This window comes from Chlorocebus sabaeus, chromosome 10 (assembly GCF_047675955.1).
Source record: "Chlorocebus sabaeus isolate Y175 chromosome 10, mChlSab1.0.hap1, whole genome shotgun sequence".
Lineage (NCBI taxonomy): Eukaryota > Metazoa > Chordata > Mammalia > Primates > Cercopithecidae > Chlorocebus > Chlorocebus sabaeus.
The window spans coordinates 30,635,673-30,643,219 of record NC_132913.1 but is presented as its reverse complement, the minus strand read 5'-3'; the positions used below and the strand labels follow the sequence as shown (position 1 = coordinate 30,643,219).

General features: G+C 34.0%; 1 protein-coding gene and 1 long non-coding RNA gene across 3 annotated transcripts in view; one reads left to right on the top strand and one right to left on the bottom strand.

Moving 5' to 3' along the window:
• ARHGAP15 (Rho GTPase activating protein 15) overlaps nucleotides 1–7,547 on the bottom strand; it is a 631,557-nt gene that overhangs the window by 384,686 nt on the left and 239,324 nt on the right. The window lies entirely within an intron of this gene.
• Nucleotides 1–7,547, top strand: part of LOC140712564 (uncharacterized) — a 142,971-nt gene that overhangs the window by 41,191 nt on the left and 94,233 nt on the right. The gene's annotated exons all lie outside the window — the stretch shown is intronic.

Sequence of the window (7,547 nt, the reverse complement as noted above, 5' to 3'; positions counted from 1 at the left end):
GTGAGTACCTGGGCTTACGGGCGTGTGTCACCATGCCTGGCTAATTTTTTTCTATTTTTCATAGAGATGGGGTTTCACTATGTTGCCAGGTTGGTCTCGAACTCCTGGGTTCAAGTGATCCTCCTGCCTTAGCCTCCCAAAGTGCTGGGATTACAGGTGTGAGCCACCGCACCCAGCTGACTAGTCCCTTTATTTATTTATTTATTTCCATAGGCTTGTGGGGAACAGGTGGTGTTTGGTTACAGGAGTAAGTTCTTCAGTGTTGATTTGTAAGATTTCCTATTCTGGAAAGACAAATGATATTTTTGTAAAAGTCAAAGGAGTAAAATTAACTGTTAGGGTTAAGGGATAAATGATTAAGTTGCTTCTCAGTACAGTCATGATAATGGAATACACAAACTGAAACTCATTGAAGTCTTACATACTAGAAGTACACATATAAATGATCACTTAAGAGTGGGCCATCAGAATTTACAACAAAATAGTTGGCAAAGTATAATACTGGTTGTAATGTGATGTTTCCATAAGGAGGAAATTTCCAAAACAGGGGAACAAGCTAGCCTTGAAAAAAAAGAAAAAGAAAAAGAATATTGGAGCACTTAGCTCAGTGTATGGATTATTACCAAACCAAATCAAACCAGATGAAACTGAATCTGTATGTATATATTCTGAATGTATTCATTTCTGTCATATTTGCGTTGGGGGTAGGGAGAGGAGACAAAGACAGATGGATAGATCGACAGACAGGCAGACAGATGAATGGATCACTAGGTAGGTAGGGAGATAGAGAGATGGACAATATGCCATCTTGGAGTCTCATGCAGAAACTCTAGAGATTGCCAAATAATATATAAAACTCTTTCTTCATTGTTAGAGAAGAAGTCCTCACTAATTTGTCCTTCTCACTATTCTTCTTTCAGAAATTTATCTACCTAATGCGTGTGGGGCTTCAAACCTAGATGACAGGTTAATAAGTGCAGCAAACCACCATGGCACATGTATACCTATGTAACAAACCTGCACATTCTGCACACGTATCCCAGAACTTAAAGTAAAATAAATTTATCTGGGCAATAATATTTCAATTACTTTCTATACCCAATAATATTCTTTTTCAAAAGTAGACCTAAAATAGGTATCTACAGTCAAAACAATAACCACAACAAACGCAATAAATAAAAACTGACAACTACAATCCCCCAACAACCTATTCCCCTCAATTTATCAGGGCACATTGTACAACTATTCTTATAGTCACTTTGGTCCAAGACATTCAAAGGAGAAAAAAAAAGGCATAATTAAGCAATCAAGGTCTCTTGTCTTTCATAATCATTTGAAACATGGAAAAAACTAAACATTAAACTGTTAATGTGGGTTTACAGGATACCATACTAGAGAAAGAAATAAATGAAAGGAAGTGTGCTTGTCTCAAATACCACACATCACCACTGGGAAAAGGAATCTGAAGTTGCTTTGAGTATCGTGAAGTGTACTAGTCCACATAGAACAGACTCAAATCCTGCTTGGTAGAGGCTTGTCAGAGTTAAGAATTCTAACTATTGTTGAACAAATGTAATAAAATAATTTTAGAAATGATATAGAAGATATTGCCTTCTAATTAGATAATTTCTTCATAAGGCATCAAGTCTATATTAAATAATTACAAAAGCTGTAAGTATATACAATATAATCAGTATGACTTTTGATACAACAGTACTATTGACATGGGCTGGAGAAACAAAAACGCAAGACATGCCAAGAATCTTAAGTATGTCATTGATGAAATTCACTGTTTTTTGAGTTTTGTTATTAAAGAAACACTATGAGCTAAACATCTCCAGGGGAAATTGGTATGCTTGCATAAGTCCTGTTTGTTGTTTAAGGTTTGTGTTCCTTAGGGTTCTTACGGTTCACTTTTTTATGACATAAAATTATATAGTTTTTTGCACCAAAGAAGAACTCTTTGTTTAAGACCTACTCCCTATTTACTTCTTACTGTCCCAAAATGACTGTGACGTTGCTCCATTATGACAGAATAATTCAGTGGAAGTGAGCATGCATTTTAGAGTAAAACAGATATGAATCCCAATTCAGGATTTGCATCTACAAGGGGAGAAATATTGGGCGGATTCTATAACTTCCTGGAAATTCAATTTTCAGTAAATAAATAGATATGATAATAATAGGAGGAGGAAAAGAAGAAGAAAAAGAATACTGCGTTCTCTGAAAGGCTGTTGTATTACATAAAATATTCTCTGCAAAGTGCCTGGTAGAATACCTTGCACTAAAATGGTCTCAGGATATCACAATGGATTACATAGCTTAAATAGATAGTATATGATATCTATGGCCCAAATGCCTGCATTATCTATGGCAAATTCAACCTGCAATTATATTGGAAACTTTGAAAGTTTGGATAAGAAAGTTGACCAAATTGAAGTCTGTTTAAAATCAACAGCTCTACATTACACATGATTACCTTTTCAAAATTATAATCTTTTAATAAACTGAGGAATTTAAAAAATTATATGCTATGTAATTAAAAGGCATTCTAATCCACTTCTAAGCTCAAAGATTTGTCTGCTTTTGGTCCTTATATGAAAAAGCAGAAAATAAATTTTATATAATTTGCCATTTTAAGGGAAAATTGGCATTATATTTATGATATTTACCATCTTTCCCTGATGTGGTCTGTAGTTCACAGAACCACAATTTAAGATAAAAGAGATAAAATATGATCAGTGAATACTATTTGAAGAGCATAAGTATCACTGAATTAGATTATGGAAATGAGATGAACAATATACTATGAACATAGTTATAAGATGCCTTCTTACATAGTATGCAAATGTGGAAATTGCATTTGAAACTAAATTTTGCCATTTTTAGAATTTACTACCATCAGGGTTCATTTTGCATGAATGTCTGTGCAATATTTTTTATTGTGTTTTGGGCTCCCTTGCTGCACATTGGGAAGTCTGAATGTGTCACTATTCATTTATGCAATAAAGAAAGTATTATTCCAATATTAAGTTATTTTTATTTTCTCTGTTGACTATACATTTAATTTATTCAACTGTTAATCGTAAGTCATTAACTACTGTCATAAGGTAGTAGTGATCTAATCATCAATGCAAACTGGAGAATCGATCTGGATGAAATTAAACTTAATAGACAGCCATTTCAAAGCTCTATTTTTCTAATTGAAATTAAGTGGGCGGCTTTGAATCCTATGGAAAAATTGCTTTCCACTTGCTTCTCACTTGCTTTCTCCTGCCCCCATGCCTAAGTGTCCTCAAGTTCTCTTGACTGAACCTTTTAATGACTGTCACATATCTTCTAATTATTGCTTCAGATTCTGCTTTAGTTTGTGCCCTCATTCTGTCTCACTGATATTATTTTACCACTCTAAGTGGCTGTGGTGTTGCAGTCCAGTTTCTTCATGTCTACTAGAATTCTCATTCCAAAATGAAATCTGATCATGTCACTTCCATGATTAAACTCTCCAATGACTCCCATTGAACTGTAGGAAAATTCCAAATGTCTTAGCAAAAGACATGCTTATATTTTAGTTTTCTTTCTGCCTCTCTTCCTGTTAACTCTCCCTTTCAATTATAATATGAAACAACATCTCTGAATACAGTTCCTCATCTCCAGGTGGCAATGTGTGTATGATTCTTTGATACTTAGCTGAATTGTTATTTGCTCTAGAAAGTCTTCTAAGACCCTCCTCATATTTATTTACTCCAATCACACATGATTGTATACTGTTATTTCACATGCAGTATTTTCCACATTGTACTGTAATTTATTTGGTACATTTTTATTTGCCTCAAGTTTCTGCTTTTCAAGGATTTTCTTGAAGAAGAAGGGATATCTGGTTTTAAATGTATCCTTTATTATATGCATGAAGGCATAGAAAAGCATGAAGATTAATGATGTTAGCATATATGCACGACTTTCTTATCAGTTAAGTACCTCCAAAGGTCTAAACATCTCTCTCTTGAAGTAAGTTTTACATTTGTCCATTAATCTTTTAATAAACTACCCTTTTCTGACCTCAGGTCAAAAAATTAAAATATCTGTGGTCCTTTTAATTTGTAAAATTAGCTTCTAATTATTTTTTTAGTTAAGCCCTATAGTATGGCTGTAAAGAAGGTGGCTGGAAAATTGCAGTACAGTGAATTCAAACCTATTTTTAGACTATTCAAATTAAGGCTGTTTGTGACAAATACACAGTGGTTTATTTTATAAACCATCCTAATAACACATGAAGCGTGAATTACAGATATGAAGGGATATTTTAAAAACAACAAAAATAATACACCAACATGTATGAGACAAGGGAAGTGAAATGGAGGTTGCAAGAAGAAATATACAAAGAAAAGATGCAGAGAGTAAATGGAAAATCCTGAAAGATACATTAATGTATGCCCAAAGACAATGAATGCCATTCAGTTACAAATATACTGGAAATAAAAAAGGAGCCAATTAGTATGAACAAGAAAATACAAAAATGATCAGTAATAAGGAATAGCAATATGCAGGATAAGTTGTGTGAGACTCAAAACAGGATGGGGAAGATTATAAAATGAAGCCAAGGGAATACAACATGATAAAGGAAAGATGGCAAATAAAGAGAAAATTGTGAGGATGATCAAGATAAATAAAACAACATTTTTCAACTGCAGGAAGGGCAAGAGGTCAGATTCCTCAGAGATGGATTTATTGACAGCAAAGGTAGAGTTGATGATAAAATTAATTTTGGGGGATGCTCAGTGTCCACAAATAGTAGAGAGGTTGATGAAGCAAACACAGTCATACATTTCCCAGGGAATAGGAAAAAATTGTTGAAGGAAATTAAGATTGCTGTGTAACGCTTAATCAATTGAAGAAGTTTTCTTTTACATGTTTCATTCTATTTAAAACAAAAGGTAAAATTAAACAATACTACTACTGCAACTTGGCTACTATAAACATTTTTAGAGTCGATTCCAAGTGTCATGGACCTGCCAATTATATGAAGAACATACAAGACACTGAAAAATATCTTTAAGATAAATCTAGTAAACACTAAGATAGCAGAGTCAAGTTAAAAGATGTTGCCACAGACAAATACCCAGGCCACCCTTTATATATTTTATTTTAAATTTCAGGAGGAATGAATAATTATATAACTAGGATTTTTCCAACTGAAATTGTTTAAAGATTTTTTTTTTAAGTTGGATTTTAAGTATTAAAGAGCCAATAGATTTTTGTGTGTGATTTTATTTTGCTTCTAAGTTTACTTGAATCATTTCCTTAACCCTAGTAAACAAATCTTCAAATAATAAACTGAAACGTACAGATTTTTATAGAATTAATCTAGAAGGCATTAATCAAATTCCCTAAAGAAAATGCACAAAATATCAGTATCATACCAAAATGCATAATTTTTAGTATTTTGTTTATTATAAACACTATAACTTTGACCTAAGAGCAGATTATTATTTGTTTTCCTCATGGAATTTTTATCAAATGCACAAATTATTATTTTTTGGGGTTGGTGATCTTGAACAGGTTTTAGGCAGTTTGAATGATATAAATTTGTTAACTAGAAACTAAGAAAATTCATGTATTATTACTGTAATATCTGGTTGTCCACAGCAAGGCATATACTTTATTAGGTAAATTACTAGATATAATTTTACAGATTTTCCACAGTCTACATTATTTGACAACAGTTTAACATCAAAAAGAATCATTCAAAAAAAGTGATTCAACATGTGTAGATACAGGATCTGTTACTTGAAAAAATAGCCTATTTAATGCTGTAAGGGTACAAAATTAAAACTGGACCTCAACACATAATAGAGAGACTATCTATATGTGCTACTAGAAGGCAGAGAAGGAAAACTACCATAAAGAGTTTCTGATAAAATGCTTAGGGAATTTGGAAAATGGAGAAATTCATGGCAATAAAACTTCTTTTCAATTGGTCATTCAAAAAATATTTTAGAATATATGGAGGTTGAATATAAAAATAAGGGTAAAAATTAGACAGATGGAAATGTGAAGTAAACTTTCTAGAAGAATCAAAAACCCCAAACAAGGAGGTGCTAATCTCTATTAAGTTCCTAGTATGTACCTGGTGTTTTACACACCTTCTGTCATTGATCTTCGGAATATTTGTGCACTGATGCAAAAATAGTTGTGGTTGTAACTTCACAGAGTTAGTTCTTTCAAGGGTGGGTATGATTATTGCTATTTTACATGTAAATCAATTTGGAATCAGCGATGTTAAGACGCTTGCCTAAGGTCTCACATGACCTAAGTGAGAAGGCAAGATTCAATTTCGGGAAGTTCTATGTTTATAATCCAGGCTCTGGAATTTCTTGCTGGTGATTCGTATGGTGTATATATATATACAAGATCCGGGTGAGATTTCAGTGTGGAGGTGATGGTTGGTGCTAGATCATGGTGTACATTTTTGAGTGCTTAAAGGCAAAGTATGCCCGACAATTACGGCAATGTACAAATAGAGGGATCAGCATTGTCACACAGAAACTACCCACCAGAAAGTTAGCAGCAGAAAACTAAATCAGGAATCTAGAGATTTTGATCTCAAAGGATGATTGTCAGATCTCCCTAAGACCTAAAGAAACAGATTCTTGTGCCAAAGCATTTGCTGAATATCCTGTCCTAATAGATGCTCAGGTCAGTTTCTTATTTATTTTACTCCTTAGTACTGGGGTAGAAGAGAAGCCAGAGATGAAAACAGAAAAAGGCACACGATAAGACAAAGCATAGGAGACAGGGTCAGAAGGTTTTAACACAAATTGGGTGGTCAGTTGTTTTACTTGCTACAGAGAACTTTAGAACGTTTCTTTTCCTTATTCAGGTGTACTACATCCTCTATATTATAAGAACTAAGACTACTATTCCACCTTTCTTTCCTGTGTCTTGTTAGAATGAAACTATTTATTTATTTATTCTTTTTCCCACACAGAGTCTCGCTCTGTTGCCCAGGCTGGAGTGCAGTGGCCCAGTCTTCGCCCACTACAACCTCTGCCTCCTGGTTTCAAGCAATTCTCATGCCTCAGCCTTCTGAGTAGCTGAGATTACAGGCACCTGCTACCATGCCTGGCTAATTGTATTTTTAAGAGATAGGGTTTTGCCATGTTGACCATGCTAGTCTGGAAATCCTGGCCTCAAGTGATCCACCTGCCTTGGCCTCTCCCAAAGTTCTGGGAATTAAAGGCCTGAGCCACCATGCCTGGCCTGGAACTACTTAAATTAGTACTCTGTGATGGTCCTTTTTCCTTGAAATATCTTTCTTCCCCTATCTGCAACATGGTAAAATTCCATGCATACTTCAAAACCAAGCTTTCTTGATTTTTCTAATACATGAATCCTACTGATTCTTCATTGGGGCATACTTTTTCTCTCTTCTAAAGTTTCCCAGCATTTACCTGGTACTTATAACATCATACTTGTAATTGTCTAGCACATGTTATAAATATTATGCTCAGGTTTTATATTTTTATTAGATTTTAAGCTCCCTAGAA